This window comes from Mustela nigripes, chromosome 3 (assembly GCF_022355385.1).
Source record: "Mustela nigripes isolate SB6536 chromosome 3, MUSNIG.SB6536, whole genome shotgun sequence".
In the NCBI taxonomy this organism is placed as follows: Eukaryota; Metazoa; Chordata; class Mammalia; order Carnivora; family Mustelidae; genus Mustela; species Mustela nigripes.
In genome coordinates this window covers 180,619,211-180,638,794 of record NC_081559.1, presented here as the reverse complement: position 1 = coordinate 180,638,794, position 19,584 = coordinate 180,619,211, and the positions used below count along the sequence as shown (strand labels likewise).

The window sequence follows — 19,584 nt, the reverse complement described above, 5'->3', positions numbered from 1 at the left end:
GTTCCCATAGCGTTCCTCTCCTCACTTCCATTTCTCTTCTTATCACTGTCTTGCACTGGTGAGGGACATTTGTTACCGCTGATGAAACTATACTGAAACAACCAAACTGATGATTAACCAAAGTCTGTAGTTTACCTAAGAGTTTGCTCTGTCGTGTTACATTTAATGGGTTTTGACAAACATGTGACATGTGCCCTTGTGCTCCAATATCCCACAGAAGATTTTCCCTGCTATAAAATTTCCTGTGTCCCAAAGGACATCCCTCTCTCCCTCTCTGCTCATCTCTGGAAACCACTCATCTTTTTACCATCTCTCTCATTTCATCTTTGCTAGAATGTGATCGAGCTGGAATCACCCAGTATGCAGCCATTTCAATTGGCGTCTTTCACTTACCAATTTGCATTTAAGCCTCCTGTAAATCTTTTCTTGGCCTATTGGCTCATTGCTTTTTCTTTTTAAAAAAATTATTAATTGCTTTGAGAGAGAGAGAGCGAGAGCGCGTGCATGTACGGGACGAGGGGCAGAGAGAGAGAGAGAGAGAATGTACAAGCAGACTGTCCGCTGAGCAGGGGACCTATGTGGGGCTCCATCCCAGGACCCGGAGATCATGACCTGAGCTGAAACCAAGGGCCAGCTGGCCACCCAAGTGACTGAGCGCCCCGGCTCATTTCTTTTTATGACTGAATAACACGCCATTGCGTGGATACACTGTCCTTTGCCTACCCATTCACTTTTCACCGTTCACTTTGGTTGTTTCCGATTTTGGGGGTGTACTGTTTAACTTTTAACAGCAGGTTTGTGCACTATAATTGAATTTTTCCTGAATCGGCAACCTTTCGGAAATGCTGAGCTAAATATATGTGTATTCAACTCTCCATTAATGTGTCTTAAATACACAGAGCAAGAAACTCCCAGGTCTGGTGTGGTTACCAGCAGAGCCCACCAGGCCACACGGTCAAATGTCCCAGACTATGGGATTTTGCAACAGGCCTGAAAAGGCCTTTCTCCACGACTGCTGGGTGCTCAGGATATAATCAGGGTTTCTCAGCCTTTGCACACGTGACATTTGGGGCCGGCTAACTTTCTTGAGGGCGACTGTCGTGGGCATCGTAGGACGCGGAGCAGCGCGCTAAAATCGTAGCAGCGATTTTGCCTCCAACTGTGATGAACCAAGAATGTCCCCAGACCTTGCCAAATGTCCTCGGGGGCGGGGGGGGGGGGGGGAACAACACGCCCGCTGGCTCCTCCCACTGCTGACAACCACCGTTCAGTATAGGAGAACTTTCAAAACCACCAAACCCTCCCGCATGAAGCCCCACCCCCAGGGGCGGGGCCGGTCCTTCACTGCGCAGCAGGCGGTGCCCTGGCCTCCCTAGGCCTCCCTGCATTTCACGTCTTGGGTGTGTTTGCTTTGATCTCAGCCAAGCGCTGCCACTATGCCCACCGGCTTCTGGATGTTTCCCTCCAGAGACAACGAATTCAACATCTTGATGATTTAAGCTGTCACCGACTTGCCAAATACCGCACTGTCTCTGAACTACGATCTGGTGACTTTCTCAAGAGCAGGAAGGGTCTCCCTAGAGGAGTCACAATGGGCCTGCTCCTCTGCTCCCCCCAGTCTCCCCATCAGCGAGTCTAGCGGCTCCCCCTCCAGAAGACTGCCCGAAACCGCCGGCTCCCCGCGGCTTCTCTTGTCCATCCCTGGTCGCGGCTGTCCTCGCGCTCCTGCTCTGGTGATCCATTTTCTGGACGGCTTCAGAGCAATCATGAACCGACTGTAACTCCCACCGCCCCCGCTCCGGCTCCAGGGGCTTCCTGTTTTGGTTTGGGGTTCTGCCCCTCTGTCCACGGTCCCTGACTCCACCCCAAAGAGTGTCTTTAAGTGGAAACCTGAAGAACCAGGATCAGGCAAGAGTGGGAACTGGGCCCCGCACAGGTGTCTCCCCACACGTGCTGAATCGGCTAGGCCCCCAGGCGCTGGGTGCCCACAGCTCGCTTCTGGTGCCACCTCTCTTCTCATGGGGGGGGCTGGCTGCAGCATGGCCAACGTCATACCCTCTATGTGGGGCCTGCAGTGGCTTCCCGGCCTTGGTCCTATCGGATCAGCCCTTCTAAGGACTCTGGCATCTCTGGTGGCTGTCACAGGGGCCAGCTCGGCCCCCTGAGCAAGAAGGAGAGTCAGAACTGACAGGGACCTGGGATGAGCGAGACAGGAGGTGAGGAGGAGCTCTCACCCCAATGGGCTTCTCTGAGCACAACCCTGTCGGGTCTGCCCTAATGCCTGTCTTGAAAATCAAGTCTGTTCCAACAGGACTGCTGTGTTAGAGTGGAATATGGCATGGGTTTCTCACGTGCTCATGGCCAAGTTCATCCACCAGAAATGGCAGGTGGACAGACTCTGTCCAACTGGACTGGACCACACAGAAGTACACACACCGCACAGGTGCACACACCGCCAGTGTGCGCCGGCTACCTCAGTTTACCTTGTGTGTTAATGAGCCACCGCTGTCCACAGCTAGTGTTCCAGCTTTCTTCGGGTTCCACCTTCCGTCCACCACCTCACACTAACCCACGAGCTGCCACCTTCTGCCACCTGGCTCCTTAAACACACAGGTCTTGTCGCAAAGGACAACGCCTAAACCACATGTAATGTGTAAAACTGTGCTAACTGCTTTTCTTTCTTTCTTTTTTTTTTTTTTCCAGAGAGAAAGTGAGCCCATACAGGGGAGTCGGGGAGGAGAGGGGAGGAGGTAGGGAGAAGCAGAGAGAGACTCTTAAGCACGCTCCAAGCCCAACACAGAACCTGATGTGGGGCTTGATCTCACGATCCTGAGTTCATGACTTGAGCCAAAATCAAGAGTCGGACTTAAGCGCTTAACCTGCCCAGCGATCCGGCATTGTCTTCTCTTTCTTACTTTCCTTTCCCCTTGTTTTCAGTGCTGCCTGGGACTGCACATCTGTCCCGGTCCCCTCACCAAGCATTAGCAGCCTTGTCGCAGCCTCTGTTCTCTCGGGAACCCGGGCTAGGATGCAACATTGCACATGGAGGGAGCGGCAAGTACAAAAGGTAGAAACAGGCTTGGTGTCCCCCAGGACAGGAAGAAAGTCCGCATGACTGATGCTCTGTGGAGGAGAGGCTATAGGCTGGATGGGCAGAGAAGGCAGGATCTTTTATTTAGGGTTCGGGCAGTCAGGGGACGGAGTCTGGACATCGCCTGAATTGCAGTGAGAAGCTATTCGCTGGTTACAATCCTTGGGAGTGGTGTGATTTGGTTTGTATATTAAAAAGGTAATTCTAGCTGAGGTGTGAAGGATGGATTGCAAGCAGCAGGACTAGCCAGACCTGAGGGGGGAACCCCTCAGGTCCAGGTGAGACATGGGGTCTGGACCGGGCAGGCTGAAGGAGGCCTCGAAGGTGGAAGGCATCACAGCTGCCCCTGGTAGGCTTAGGAGGAAAAGGAGAAATTCCAGGGGACCCAAGGTCTGGTTTTGTGCATTTCATTATTTTGCAATTTGGGGCAGGTCACTATTCTTTATCAAAAGGAAGAAAAAAAATTTTTAAAAATTAATGAAGGTTCTTGAGGGTGGAGCCAAGTTGCAAAAGTGCAAAGCTCATCTGTTGGCTTTGGAATGAAAAATAAAACGAGGGGTGTGTGGGTGTGGGTGTTTGACAAATGAGGCAAGAAAAGGCGGTGGCTCCCATTCATCCCTTTCAGGGAACAATAACCACAACATGATAAGCTGCGGAGCAAAGCTCGTCTCTGTCTGAAACGTGGCCAAAGAAAGGAAAGATTAATCACACAGGGAAGGCTGATATCTCAGGGGCAGATTAAGACAACAAGCTAGCAATTTTGAGTCTGATTAGAAACAGCTAAAATCAGAACTTCCAGTTAAGGACTATACTTTTCAGGGGGGCACGGGAGTAGGGAGGGAGATTGATTTAAGTTAATTAAACCTAGTGCTTAATTAAGTGTGCTCAGATACACACTGTATCCTTTTTGCATGGTTAATGCAAACCTGGGTTCACAGCTCCATGAAATTTGCCGGCTGAAAGTTTTAAGGCGACAGGGAGGTTCCATTAGTGACACGGGTGCGGGTTCTAGATTTGGGGGTCAGAGAAGATGGGCTCTCCTCTCCGTGGGGCCTCTCATCAGCAGGGAGACCTTGGCACGTCACCTGTCCTCACGGACTCCTTGGTATCTTTATTCCCCGAGATCTCTTCGGGATCCCACTCTCATCCCCGATAAGGATTCTGTCCACAAACTACACTTGCCAAGCCCTACTTTGTTTCCATTTGTGATTCATCCAAACGGCTCGTAGTAATGGCAACAGGTAGCATCTACCCCATGCTTCATCTGTTCCTTCCAGAGACTGCTGGAAACCCGTGACAGGGACGAACTGCTCGATTCTCTTACCATTTGTTTTTCTTTTTATTTATTTATAATTTATTAATTTTTTAAAAAGATTTTATTTTATTTGTTTGACAGAGATCACAAGTAGGCAGAGGGGCAGGCAGAGAGAGAAGGGAAGCAGGCTCCCCACCGGGCAGGGAGCCCGATGTGGGGCTCTATCCCAGATGCTGGAATCATGACCTGAGCCGAAGGCAGAGGCTTTAACCCACTGAGCCACCCAGGCGCCCCTCTCTTACCATTTCTGAGAGGTAAACACTATTCACCCCACTTGCCAGAGGGGCAAAAAGAGGCACAGAGAAATAAAGTAACCTCCCCAAGATCATACAGATAGTAAATGATAAAACAGAAATCTGGACCCAAGATTCTGACTGAACACAAAGGAATGGTTTTGGTTTGTGTTGGCCTTGACCTCTTTTGCCTCCCCTAAAGGCTGGCAGCCAAACGCCACTGCTCCAGCCTTTGTTTTTTTGTTTTTTTTTAACTGTAAAGCAGATACTCATCCCTGCTCCAACCTCCCTCCAGGAGTTTAAAGGCGCTGATGTCAAGATGCTTAGAAAGCTCTACCGAGACCTGGTGTGTGAGGAGGAGGACGGAGGGGCTCCCGTGAGCAACAACGCTAACTGCTGGCGAGGACGCATCCGAACCAGAGGAATCTGGTCATCTAGGTCGTTCAGGGTTCATCAAGTGGGAGGACTTACAGAGATGACATCACTGCCTTCCGAGTCATCGGGCTCAGGGGACTCCAGCTTTGGTAGGATTTTTCTCCCTGTTGTTTTCGGGGGTGTGAACCCAGGGGTTCTCAAACATGGAGCTCCTGTTGTCCGAAGGGACCCGATGCCTGGCCAGCATCTGTTTTCCTTGCTCGTTAGAGTGGGGGCAGGGTTTTTACCTTTGCTTCTCTGGGGCACATTCTCTCCACTGTGCTTCTCCATCTCAAGCTTCCACAGGGACAATGGTGGCTTGTATTATCAGTGTCCTTGCTGAATCTTCCTGTGGGAAGCAGAAACTCCCGGGCTCTGCGGGTGGGCAGCCTGTGTCCAAGCCCCAGCTCTGCCGTGGGGGGACCTCTGGCAGGGCACTCTGTCACTGAACCTTAGCTTCCCAGTGATAAAAATGGGGTAAGAATGGTACTTCTCTCAGAGTGGTTTTGAGGATTAAGGGAGATTGCTAGGAGCATTTCCAACTCAAGAATCTCAGTCATTCATTATACACTCATTTCCATCTCATGACAGCCCAATCAGGGAGGTTAAGATTCTCCCCAGAGGCCCAGGGAGTCAGGGAAGTGACATATCCAAGGCCACATGTCTACCAGAGGCAGAGCCGGGATCTGAACGGGATCTGAACGCCGTCCCTATGGCTGAGCTGGAGATCAGTGGTGGGAGAGAGAGTCAGAGAGAGGGAGGGAGAGAGCTGCATTCCACACCTGGCTATGTCACTCTGAGAAAATCACTTCAGCTCCCTGGGCCTCAGTTTCCTCATCTGGGAAGTGGGAATAATGCCAGTCCTTACTGCTATGAGAAGTATCAAGCATGACATAAATTCAAGGTATTGGGCTACTATTAAAAAAGGCGCCTGGGTGGCTCAGTGGGTTAAGCCTCTGCCTTCGGCTCAGGTCACGATCTCAGGGTCCTGGGATCGAGTCCCGCATCAGGCTCTCTGCTTGACGGGGAGCCTGCTTCCCTCTCTCTCTCTCTGCCTGCTTCTCCATCTACTTGTGATTTCTCTCTGTCAAATAAATAAATAAAATCTAAAAAAAAAAAAAGATGTGGAATAAAAAAGAATTCCTTAGATAGATCTTCGTTTCGTTTGACCTGTATTTCTAGACAAACTGCCTTTAGGGCAAACCTTGGGTACCAAGTTCTGCCAGCAGGCACATGGCTAACCTTGAGCTCCCAGAGGCGTACTGTCCCTGCTCCGTGGAGAAGCAGCTTAGGACAAGCCGTGTATCTGAACCAAGTGCTGCTGGGAGTATGCCAGGTCCCCCTTTCCTCTCTAGTGATGGGTCCTACTGGTCACTGCAGGCACCATGGGTCAGGGATCAGGTGTCATGTTGAAGACAAAGATGCTGACTTAAACGCCAGGCATCGAGGACTCCCTTTGCAGTCAAGGTGACCTTGTAGCTCCTAGACCAGAAGAAATGATAGGACTATTCCAAGTTTGTCTTTGAGGATTCTCCCTCCGTAACCTTGGACCCTTAACCTTGCTAAGGCCTCCCACTGTGACACTGGTCATGTGACTTGCGTTGGCCTACTGGATGTCTGCTAGCAGACAAGATGCAAGACAAGGCTTGCAGAAGCGCTGGCCCCTTCCAGCTTATGCCCTTGCTCCTCGGCCACCACCATGAGAACATGCCTGAGCAAGAAGGCAGGGCTAACCACATGTGGCGCCTGCTCAACTCACCCCTGTCGCCCCAGCTGAGGTCATCTTAGATCAGCCAATCCCAAAGATCTGGGTAAACCCAGCCACGATCAGCAGAGTCACTTAACCTTTAGCTAAGGTATTCGACTGCTGGGTTCATGAGCGAACCCAACCCACAAAGGCTAACACCTGAAGATTAGAAGCTAACTAAACGCTTCTTGTCATTCACTAGTGAGGCTGGTGGCTGGCTGTTAGGAAGGGTTCTCATGGCGATAAGTAATGGATACGCACACATCCATATGTGCATATTAAAAAGAACAGTATGCTCTGGGTTTGGTTAGAATTTGCTACACAATCTAAACTATCCTTTCTCTGTTGTTGGAGATACTGGCGCAAAATGTTTCCATTTTCCATACACACACCCGCTTAATGTAGTAGGCACTGTCGCATCATGCCAACGAAATCCCGATATAAGACCATGGAAAATTCGAAAGGCTTTTCTCTCCCCCTTATGTCTCACCCTTCCTCTTCCAATCCACTTTTTAAAAATAAAACTCTAAAGTATATTTTAAATGGACAGGTCCTATTTACGAGAAGCATCCATTCCAGGTCAAGAATCTGCCTTTTGGCGAATCCCCCAGACCATGGTTTTCCTCCAAATGCCCCCTCAGAGTCCTCCTCCTTAGAATTGTTCCTCTGCCTTCACATCCTGTCCTTTAACTGTGAAGAGGCAGGTGCCCAGCCGGCCCTCCCAGGGGCTGCCAGCGGGATCCTGTGCCCCGTGCCCAGTGCCACTCCCACCTTTTGCCAGGTGACAATCACAGACCAACTACACCCCTCTCCCCCTTCCTAGCAGCCCCAACTTCGGGCAAGCTCCCTAACCCCTGTGAGCCCCAGCCTCCCCGTCTGCAGGGCGGCAAAGGTAAGGAGAGGCCTTAGCTCATGGGACTGCCATGAGCTAAATGAGATAGTACGATGCCAGCACACGCGGCGTTGTGCGAGGCACGGTAAGCCCTTGATAGATGTGAGCTATTATTATAATTGTATGCATGGTGCCATGGGAACCTGAAATTCTGGCGAGCAGTTACTTAATACTTACCATGTGCCTACTGTTTTGAGTATTTTAAGAACTGTTTTCGTGCTTTTTATACGTTTATTTCATTTTTTAAACCTCATGACAACAGTTTGTCGTATAGGTAGTGTTATCTCCAGTTTCTGGATGAAAAAAAAAAAAAAACAACAACAGAGGCACAGAGAAGTTAAGTAACCTCCCTAAGAGCACACAGCCAACAGATCGCCCTGACAGCCCTCTCCATTCTCCCTACTTTATTATAGTTCTTCACCCATCCTTCCCACTGGGGGTCCGGGATGTGTAATTAATTTGTGCCTTCTCAGTGCTTAGCACATGTCAGACCATCGTGTTAGGGGAGGCTGCCACAGAACGTTCTGTGTCCCCCCAGTCTTTTCTCTTCCGGCATTGGCCCCCTTGAGGGCAGAGGACTGGGTCTCCTGATCCCTGCACCTGCTCCTTCCTGAATCGGCCGGGTGGGACCAGATGGTGCCTTGGAGAGGAAACGAGCTCCTTCTCACAGTGGCACACACATGCTCCGGGCTCTCCACACGCCGTCTCACAATCCAGCTGGATTCAAGACACAGGAAGCAAACAAGGCTTTCAGCAGCCTCGGGCGAGCAGGGGTGAAATTAGTAGATTGGTGTACAAAGAAGCGTTTAATAATGCTATCACGCTACCCGTCCTCACGGAGCCGTTGTGACATTCTGCATTAAAGAAGGGACGACTCTCCTTTGCTGCACCGAACGGAGGCCTGGCATCACGCGGGCTCCCAACCCCCAGAACACTTGTATTTTCTGGTGATGGATGGCCCGCATAGAGGGATCAGGGGAAACTGATGGCCTCATAAGAAATGTCCTCGTAGACCCCTTGAAGCCCTTTGTAATGCGGTTGCTCTTCTGCTTGACTGTCGGGAGCATCATTTTTGTTAACTATTAAGGAGCTGTTTGTTGAACTAATGTCGCCATGGCAACTGCGTGGGGGGAGGGGTACTGTCATAGTCTGGTGCTGCCCAAATTATAGCATATTAATCAAGTATGTGATGCAATTTAATGAGTTTCCCTGTGTGCTTCCCCATCACAATGAACTAGAGGACCCGGGACCTGGGGTTTGCCCCCGTTGTCACTGTTAAAGAGATGTTCCCTCACCAGTCCCTGGTGCTGTACTGTTTGCTGCATAGATGGATGGATGGATGGATGGATGGACAGAAGGATGGATGGATGGACAGATGGATGGAAGCCGGAACCAAAATTTTCCACATACTCATTTGAGCTGTTTCTGCCTACTCTCACAGTGAGAAGGACTTTTGCCAGAGAGCGTTAGGGAAAGTCAGAGAGGTCGGGAAAGTAACGGGGGCAGGCGTGGTCAACAGTTTCCTTGCCTGATAGGAGGCCCGACGGCAACAACAAAGAGGCAGCGCACAGGCTCAGACCGCCTGGGTTCAAATCCCAGCTCCGTCTCCTCCCCCTGTGCCGCTCGTGAGGGAGTGGCCGCTCTCCCAAGCTGCTTGTTTCCCCACGTGTCAGAGGGGTCATGACCATGCGTGCTCAGAGGGCCGGTGATGGGGATTATAGTCCAGATTCCACGGCGCTTGGCCAGAGTACGTGCCCGATCACATACTGACCATCACCCCTGCCCTGCCACTACTGGGAGGAAAAGCCCCAAGAGAGGCCCCATGGTGCTTTCATGGTCTAAAGGTCTAACTGGGCCCTGACCATCCAGGGCAGGATCCAAACCCAGGTCTGGTCAACTCTGCTGCCACGCCATCTTCTTTCCGAGGTCGGCAAACATTTTCTGGAAAGGGCCAGATAGTCAATATTTTAGGCTTGGTGGGTCACATGCAGTCTCTGTTGCGCATATATATATATATATATATATATATATTTAAAATCCTTTAAAAATATAAAACCATTCTTAGCACACAGGCTGCTCAGAGATAGGCATAGCTGGCTGATCCTTGCCATGCTGTCTTAGGAGGAAACAGGAAAAAGAGGAAAGCAAAGTGAAAGGCGACGCATACATGGCTTCTTCTCCCACTAAGAGCGGGTTGAAGCTACACACAAAAAAAGAAAAACTTGGGCCTAGGAATTTGTTTGACTTTAAAAAACAAAATAAAACCAGCCCCGGTGATTCCTTGCAGTCCTGCACTGCTCATTCTAGAGTTTACGAAGGGAGGCACAGAAAAGTAGGGTGACTTGGCCAAGGTCACGCTGCTAGTAAAGGACAGAGCCGGCACAGAAACCCAGAGGTCTGGCACCAGACCGCTTTCCCACCACCCCAGCCATCCACCTCCACGACGTTGGAAACAATCTCTGTGCTCTATCATTTTGAGACTCCAGACATCCTCCACCAGCTGACCCGGGAAGGAGCCAGCCTCTGGGGTCTGGTCGGTCTGTGATCCTGTCCCGGCTCTACTGTTACTGAGTCTGTGACCTTGGAAATGATGAACCTTTTGGTCTTCAGTGTCCTTCTGGTAAAGTGGGGGATATTGGCTGTACCCTCCCTCTGGGTGGTTATGAGTTTAGCAAATGGCCTTGGACGTGCCCAGTGCTAGGCAAATGTCACAATAGTTATGACAATGACGGTGGCAGGAGAGAAAAGCAGCCCCCAGAGAGGCTCAAGCCCTAATCCCCAGAATCTGTGAATGTGTTACTTTAAATGGCAAAGAGGAATTAAGGTTGCCAATCAGCTGACTTTAAAATAAAGAGAGTACATGGATTATCTGGGTAGGCACAATGCATCACAAGAGTTGTTAGAGGCTGAAAAGATGGGCAGAAGAATCAGTTTCAGAGTGATGCAGCAGGAGGGAAACTCGACTGGCCATCGCTGGCTTTGAAGATGGAAGAGGCCATGAACTAAGGAATTAGGGAAGCTTCGAGAAGCTGGAAAAGGCAAGCCATGGAATTCACCCCCAGAGCCTCCAGAAAGGCATGTATCTTGCTGACACCCTGATTTTAGCTCAGTGAGACCTCTTTCGGACTTCTGACCTCCAGGACTGTAAGCTTGTGTGGTTTCAGGCACAAAGTATTTGTTATCACAGCAAAGAAAAAGAGGGAACTGACACACCATTTGTGACAGAAAGGAGAAGCCTCCTGTGTGTGCTCACCAGCGCTGCTCAACCAGCCACCCTGGGCTTCCGCTGGGTGGGATGTGCGACCTGAACCCCTCAATTCCAGGACACTTGCTGGGATGGCCGTCAAAGCCAAGCCCTCTTCCCATGGGGGTTGCCGAGAGAAGCTGCTGGATCTTTGGGGGGAAACTGGGCTGGGCGAATCCCGCACAGAAGACATCGGAGTCTCGGGATGGGGAGAAGCGAAGCCTGCTGACATGGTTTAGGTCCTGCTGGGCTCAAAGCCAGGCCAGCTCAGACTTTTCAATTACATGAACTGCTTTTTTGTTTTGGACTTCCGTCAGCTTGAATTAGATCTTCAGCTTGTAACTAAAAGTCTGACTAATATCATCAAATACCCACTTAAGTACTGTTACCTACTAGTTTCAACTGTTATCATTTCCTCGGCCAGTGATGTCTGGGCTCTGAAAGACCACAGAACCGGGTTGAGGGCAGGGCTGTAGGGCGGGGCGTCAGACAGACACAGGGGAAGGCGGGACACCATCTCTCCTGGAGCAGGAGCAAGAGGAGCTGGAGGAAGGAGCAAAGCCCCTCACACATCCGAATGGGAGTGTGATGTGAACTCACACCCAAACCTGTGGAGAAGCACCCCCCACCCCATGGGGTCTTCACGTCCAGTCCAGCAGGCCCGAGCACATTTCAGATTGGTGGCACCTGGGACAGTGGTAGCTTGGTTTCCCAAATGAGTACTTTTTTTTTTTTTTTTTCTGGTCTTGCCTCTTAAATACCAATAGCATCCTGGGTTCTGTTTTCTGCTCTGAGCCATCCCTGAGAGAGAATGAAATCACCCCGTGGCCTTGCCTTGCCCCTCTGTCAGCTGTCTGTCCATCTTTGCGCCTCCTCAGTCGGCTGGAGGGATGTGGCACGTGCCCTTTGGTGATGGTGACAGTTGCCCATGCTGATTTTTCACGGGACAGCAAGGGTGGGGTGGGGGGTATGCCACCGTTGGAGAGGGTGACACAGTTTGAGAAGAACCCAGATGATGGTTCTCTCTTCCTCCCCCAGGACTACCCCCATCAGGGTGACAACCACAGACTTAGATATGGATGACTCCTGAATTAGTCCACCCTGTCCTGAAATGGCCTATGCCCGTGTTGGACATTTCCAGCACGATGGTGACACAAATGCTGACACCGAAACTAACAGCAAGACCGCTGCTAATGGGACGCAAGCATCTTCTTACTGAGCACTCACTCTGTGCCAGCCATAGCTCCTGATGCTCCTGCACTGACCTGTACAGCCTCTCAGGCAGCTAAGAACTGCATAATCCCCATTACACAGATGAAGACACTGAGGCTCTGGACAAGGAAATGACCCCTCCGGGGTCACACCACTAGTAAGTGGCCAAGTCAGGATTTGGATTCCTGCCGTTGGGAAGCTCACAGCTTCGTGTCAATCTGGGGATCACAGGACACACTGATTTACTGACCGATTTTGATTTACTGACTCTGCGCCTGTCCCCGCTGCAAGCACATTCCACAAACTCAGTCGTCACAACCACCCCGTAGTTGGGGCCATAAGGTCCATGGGAATCCGGGCGGGGGGGGCGACAAGAGCCTCAGAGGAAGCTGCTGGACGTGCTGAGGGGACACCTCTGCCTGCCCGGGGCCTCCAGGTGCCAGCTCCTCAGGGGAGCCTATGCTGGCCATGCCCTCTGACCTCAAGACCCCGCTCCCCTCCCCACCGAGCCCCCACAGCACTCTAGGCCCCATCCTCAGGAGCCATGAGATGAGGCTGGACAAGGACAAGGAGAGGGAACCGTGGCAGAGTTAGGACACAGGGAGTGGAGGCTCAGGAGGAAGAAGGAGAGGGAGAGGGAGGGACCCATTCGTCTTTCGCTGGCCAGGCCTTCTCCTGGGGCTGGGCAAAGGAGGCTCCTCGGGCAGGAAAGCATGGCATGGGCTGCAGAACCATTCCGCTCCAGGCCTCAGGAGAGAGGACAACAGAGAAGCATGAGGTTGTCCAGGCCAAGGCCAGAGAGGATGGGGCAGAGGCTCCAGGAGGCCGGGAGAAAGGGTGTGCGTGCACTGCTCTGTTGCCCCCTTAGAACCTCTCCTCTCAGCCAATAAGCCAGGAGTCCTACAAATTCTCCTGAGCCTCCCAGGCCTGCCCCCTTTCCCCCCCAGTTGCTGGCTTCTGTGACCAGGGGTCTCGTTCCTCCAGCCGTGTGGGTTCCTCTCCCTGCCTCAAAGATTTAATTGGCCTTCATTTTTCTTAAGTGAGAACTTCATCTTTCTCCTGAAGATTGTCAGGGACTAAGGCCGAAACGGGAGTTCCATTTCAAATTTCTTACCCGTTTTTAACAAGTAGATGCCCTCCTTTGGCATGCCTCCACTCCAATCACTTCGTATCTATCTGACACTTGGCCACCTTCGCTGTCCCGACTCTCCCTATACTGGGTGTGGCGTTTGGATTTTGACATTGCTGAGTCCAAGGGAAGATGTGGACATGGTCTGCTCACCGCGTGGCTCGGCATCCTCTGGACAGACATGCAACGAAAGCCTTCACACACATGCCCTTCAGGACCCCGGGGAACATCTGCTACTCCATCCAGAGGACCAAGGGTAACTCAAGTTTAAGGTTTAAGGGGACCTCTCCCATTGAAAAATCATTGAGAATAAGAAGGAAGAGCCTCTGAGAAAAGCTAACAGGAGTCATTCGAAAAGTATGGTGCTATTTTAAAAAAATCTATCTGTAACAGCATTTTCTCGAACATATTGTAAGAAGAGAGCTATGCTTTCAGGGGGACTATAGATAGGAGGTGGTACGGGGGAGAAGGAAGAGCAGTGTTTTGACCATCTTTTTGGGAGTGAGATCGCCTGCGAGGTCTCTTCCGCCTTTTGTCTCACTTCCTCTCCCGGACAGCCCTGTGGGGTATATTATTTCCCCATTTTACAGATCGAGAAACTCAGGGAAAATCTAGTTCTGGACTGTTTTGTCTCATCTTGTGCATATAATTCTGCAAAAACAGCTTATTCCCAGCGAGTGCAGCCAAGTCTAATTCAAATTCTCTGGCAATTTGAAATAGAAGCCAAGCTGCCCATTGAATGATTTTCTACCTCAAAAACATCCCGCTTTCATTAGCGTTTCGGTCGTACCCATCGTCGGCGCCCAGAGTACGCGTCCTAGAATGGGTCAGGCACGCTCAGTCGTGTGGTCAGACTTGCTGAGCATGGATCACTGTGGTCCCCTGCACTGGGGCCAGTTACTTAGTTGCTAGCTCATTTGATTCCATTCACTGAAAGGGAAAAGTGCCCCTGTATCCAGGAGCCGCCCGACGATGAAGACTTCTCACTTACTTGGGTTGGCTCTAACGTGGTCCAGGTTAATGAAGCTGAGCCTAGGCTTTGCCTCTCTGATGCAAAACAAGGCTGCTGATAGGAAAGTCCAAAGTATGGGGGTAGCGAGTGACTGGTTTTAGAAACTGCTTTATGCAGGGATCCAAGAACTGGCCGGGATGCCACAAGTCCTCTCTCCCATCACGGCTGCCTCAGCAGACATCACTAATCCATTGTAGCACACCATTTCCTGATATTCCCCAGACTCCTTCACAACACCCTGCCCCTGCAGACATGAGCAATTGATCAGAGTCCAAAAGATGAAATCTATTTACCATCCCTGCCCTAGCCCAGTATCTCATCTAAACAGAGGCAGCACAGAAGCTGAGAGAAGCTGCAGCCATGACAGAGCCAGGGACTGGCAATGCCGTCTAGATCCTTCTAGGTCTGCCTGCGGGGCAAATACGGGCACTTGTGGAGTGTGAGGCTTGGACTTGTGGAGTGTGAGGCTTGGACTTGTGGAGTGTGAGGCTTGGACTTTCACAGATGCTAGCTATACCCAGTTCAGGCAAGTGCAATTTTTATCTGATCCCTGCTACCGGTCCCAGTGTGGTGCGTGGCGCCTTTTATAAACTGAAGCATTGTTCTGAGAATCCATCTCCCAGCTGAAGAGGCAGCCAGACCTCACTCAGGAGGGGATGAGGGGGGGGCACTGGCCTTGAGGCTCAAGTTCATGCCACCCAAACTCAGCTCTTAAATGATTTTCCATCTGTATCAACAGAATCTTTCTTCAGTACGGTGCTTTTCAAGTTGTTAAGATCATTTGCAAGAGGAGGAGGCTTGCCCTAGTTTTCAGTTCACTTCGGGACAGGGAGGTCCTGAGAAGTCAGACCACTTTCCAGGAGGGCCCCCAACAAGTAATAAATGGCTGAGCAGCCCCTGCCTTCAGCTGGGTGCCGGGATTACAACGGCGCATCAGAGAGAGCGCTGGGACAAACGGAGACGTATTCTCATAGCATCTCCATTTTACAGAGTGGGCTCAGGGGTGCAATAGCTTCCCTGCCCCCCCAAACCCCAGTTAAGCTTGGGCTCCTGACTCCCAGCCCAGAGCTCTGTCTTCTGCCTCACGCTGTCCCAACACTGAACCTTCATCCAGGGTCATGTCCCTCATGTAGAAGACTAGGGCTCCTGTTTATTGGGCACTTACTATGTACTGGCGCAGGGCCAAGCCGCTGGATAGGAGTTGATTCATGGACTCCTCCCAGCCACCCTCTGTGGTAGGTATCACAATCCTGCTATCAGCCGAGAAGACTGAAGTATATAAGATCATGGCCCCCGACCCCGCAGCTAGTGGAAGAGGCAGGATTTGAACCTGGGGCGATGGACTACAGGAGCCCTGCTCCTCTTAACTAGCCATCACCTCCCATGGCACCTCCCCATCACTTTCCTTTCTGGTCATTTGACGATCACTTACTGAGCACCTACTATGTGCCAAGTCCTGTGAATCAAAGACACAGCCCCTACCTTCAAAGCCCCACTCCTGCTTAAAGTTTTGCCAAGAAAGCATCAAGGCACGGCTCACAAGTGTTGCTCAGGCCTCCCTTCCCCTCCCATTCGTTGTTTCCCACCCACTCCCCGCCAGCCCCCCACAGCGCTCAGGACTCAGCTGAATAGAGTCTACGCACAATGACTGTCAAACGTCAAACTCAATTCTCATCCGTGTTGTCAGTTTCTTAAAGAAAACCTGTCTCCAGCCTCCCACGGCACCCTGTCCTCAGGGGTCCTTGATAAAAATTTACAGCTGCTGCTGACCCAGGCCCAGGGCAAGAAGACCCAGTCACAAAGCACAAAGGAAGCCCAGGGGCCCATTCCTCAGACCATCCCGTTCCCAGTGCGTGTCCCTCCAGCCCAAATTCTGCACCTGGGTCTGGGGAGTGATTCTTCTCACGCTAGCTTGAGTCTGTGGTACTGGTCTTGCCAAAGAGCCCCAGCGCCCTTAGGAAGCCACCCCCACTGTCCTCCCGCAGCCTAGGGTACTAGGGGAATCCTGCCACAGCGGCCCCCATGGCTTTTTCTTCTGGTCTGTGTGGCCTGGATCAAAGCTCTCGATGGCAGGACTAGCTGGTTAATCTTTTGGTGGTCTTTTTGGCAGGGGACAGGGCTCCCCAGAGCCTCTAATCAAAATGGCCACCGTGCTTGGAGAGTTGCCCATCCTATCACGCCCGTGAGGCGCCGTCCTATGTGTGGCTGTCTGACGGTAGCTCAGGTACAGCAGGGGCCGACGGACAATAGGTCTTAGGAAGACGTGACGGTCATCTCATCCAGCAACTTCCAGACAGTTTTACCGCAGAGCCCCACCAAACAGGCAGTGCTGAGAGAGTGCGCGCTCACAAGCCCCCCACCCCTCACCTACTACCCCTGGGGGTTCCAGGGCATCCCGGCCACAGAGTCAGTCTGTGCCCCAGACTGCTCCTTTCTTCAACATTGATGCTTCTGCAACCCACACTTGCATTCTCCCAGTGACAGGGAACTCACTACTTCTAGTTGATGCCTATTTCACCTCAGTGTACCTTTTTTGTTAGGAATTCGTCCTTAGGCTGGGCCAAAGCTGCCCATTGTTCAGTGACAGCCCTACAAATGCGCAAAGGTGGCTTTCTCACCTCTCACTGGTCAGGTCTCTTCAGGGCCGGGGGTGACAAACCTGTGAATCAGGTTATTCCCTCTCTGTTCGAAGATTATCTCCCTAGTCCTGGTTAGAGGTTCCCTGGACACAGTTCCAAGCCTGGGCCCTCTGGATGGCCCATCTGAGCTGCTGCGTGGGAGCAGAGAACGGAAACCCAGGCATCTACAGCCTCGGTTTGCTTCTAGGGAGGGACTGGCAGGGCCCCAGTGAATTCCAAGGGACTCACACCTGGGTTCTCTGCACTGCGCCATTTCTAGGTCCACCTAGAGGGAAGCAAGAGTCCGAGCTGCGAAAGCCAGCTGCCCCCACCCCAGACAGGCTCCAGGTCTGGCTGCCCCACGCCCCGTCCTCATTCCCTTTCCCTTCTTGAAATCCAACGGAGGCCCAGCCTCTGGCCAACACGTGGTGACTCACCAGTCCCGGATCGCTTACATCCTGGGAATCTCGGTACGTGTTGACTCCAAGAGCAGTCGGTGTGTCAAGACCTACAAAGAAGAGAAACTCAATATTAAAAGCAGGGCAGAGCCACTGGGTATCCAACGGTCTTTCCAGGCAGCCCAGCGGCCCCGGGAGACTGGGACGGAGAGCCCGGACGGGAAAGGATAGGAAAGACAAGGAAATGGGAAGGACGAAGCTGCTCATTAAACCAACCTCAAAACCTCTGGGCTTTGCGGTGATGCTGAGAAGGGTGGGGGGAGGGGAAAGACCCTCACCCTGGGTGAGTCAGCAACTCGCTGAGATGCAGGCCTTTCAGGAGAGGGAAACCAAAAGCACGATCAGACGGGGCGGGGTGGGGAGTGTCTCCCGCACCTCACTCCGGCTCTCCTGGAGTCCCTGGGGTCTGTCCTAGCAGCGGCTGGCCGTGTGTGGTTCCATTTTGATGAAGGTGAGGGGAAAAGCCCGGTGCGCAGGCCTCAAGTCCAAAAGATACTGCAGTCCTTAAAACAAAAGCCCCAAATGCGTATTTATATCCTGGGAGACTCCTGCCAAGCGAACCCTGTGTGTGTGCTTTGAAAATTCCTCAGGAGAGCTGTAGCCGGAGGAATAAGGCGTGTGCCCGGCTCGGAGGCTGCGTTCCCAGCATGGCAAGTTGAGGCCTGAGCTCTAGAGGTTTCTGCAGCCGGCAGAGGCCCACCTGCAGCGCACGTGTGCGCGTGGGGCAGCGTGCTGATGAGCGTGGAGGCCGCGCTCCTCACTCCCCACACCCAGCCTGCCTCCCAAGCAAAACCTGTTTTTTCTTGTTTCCCTAAGAATTCTGCGGTGAGCAGAGGGTTCTTGGCTCATCTATGCCTGTTTGCAAGGAAGAACCTTTTGACCGGCGGTGGGGGACTGGGGAGGAGAATCTTCTCGGCAATACGTCCTGTGGTCGAGTAACCATGCACCGGGCACTGTATTCACCTGCTCTGCTGTTCTTCTAAGGGATGCTTGCCCAGGAGCTTGCTGGAAGAACAGTGTCTCAGGCCTCACCCAACCCTACAGAGTCGGAACCTGCCTCTGCCACAAGCTTCTCAGGTGATTCCTGGGCACACTAAGGTCTGCAGAGTTCTCCTTGGCAATCTTGGGAGGGATAGTAATATTCATCCCTAACCACAGAAGGCAGGCAGGCAGGCAGGGAGGCAGGCATAGCCCATTCTCCAGGTGAGGGGAAACAGGTTCAAGAAGCTACGATGTGGCTATGGTGGTCTTACGGCCAGTAAGTGGCAGAGCTGATCCAAGCCCATGTTTGTGCGATTCCCAAGCAAGCCAGTGTTCCTCGCCGTGGTGTGATCTTGGATGGAGCCCAGAATGAGGAGGTCGAAGGGGTGGGCTTGGTGGGAGGGCCAAGGGAAGGGCAGTGGGCCAGGGGTGGGTGGACGACCTCAGGCTCCCCAGCAGGAGGGTCCCCCGGATCCCAGAGAGCGCTCAGGGAGGGGGCATCACACACAGCGGGCTGGTTCCCCTCCTCCCCACTTGCGTGTGGGCCCACAAAAATGTTCCAGCTAAAGGTTCTGGGCCTCCTTCCTGCAGGAGAATTCAAGCTTCTACATTAATACCAGTGGTTAATTAATGCGGATTCCAGGGCCAGCTCTCTGGCCCCCTGTACTTAGAACTACCCATCCAGCGGGAGAGGTCCCCAGGGGACCATTGAACCTTAGTATCCCAGGCACTGACGTGCAGAGAGGCCAATACTCTGCAAAGCCCTTTAGAGTTTAGAAAGAGCTTTTCATCCATCAGCTAATCGCTCCTTTAAAGAACTCGGGGAGTGTCACCAGTGCTATTTTTCAGGTGAGGAAAATGAGGCATGGAGAGGTTAAGTGATTTTTCCGAGGTCACACAGCTTTGGGGTAGCTTGGGTTTGAGGTCCTCTGATAGCTCAGCTGCTCTTGGTGGGGACAGCGATGACGTCACAGGTTTATGAGGCTCTCTGCTCACTTAATGCATTTACAGAAGAGACTCATGGATCAAGAGGAAAATGGTCCACAGCCCACACAGGGGATATGACGGTTCCCTTTCTCCATGGAAACTGGCCAGCTGGGGTGCCTGGTTGATCAGTTACTCACATATTACATGACAGATCGATCGTTCCTTCCACTGCCTTGGCTTCCCTAAGGCAGATGAGCTCACATAGGTAGATGGGGGAATGACGTTGGTCAAATCTGGAGGTTGCAGAGGGT

The 19,584-nt window shown here is 52.1% G+C and overlaps 1 protein-coding gene across 2 annotated transcripts in view; it reads right to left on the bottom strand.

Annotated features, from left to right (window-relative positions):
- Nucleotides 1-19,584, bottom strand: part of ZHX2 (zinc fingers and homeoboxes 2) — a 154,121-nt gene that overhangs the window by 65,086 nt on the left and 69,451 nt on the right. For both annotated transcript variants that reach the window (XM_059395097.1, XM_059395098.1), the window contains exon 2: nt 17,345-17,415. The gene's annotated coding sequence lies outside the window, so the exon portion shown is untranslated. The remainder of the gene's footprint in view (nt 1-17,344; nt 17,416-19,584) is intronic.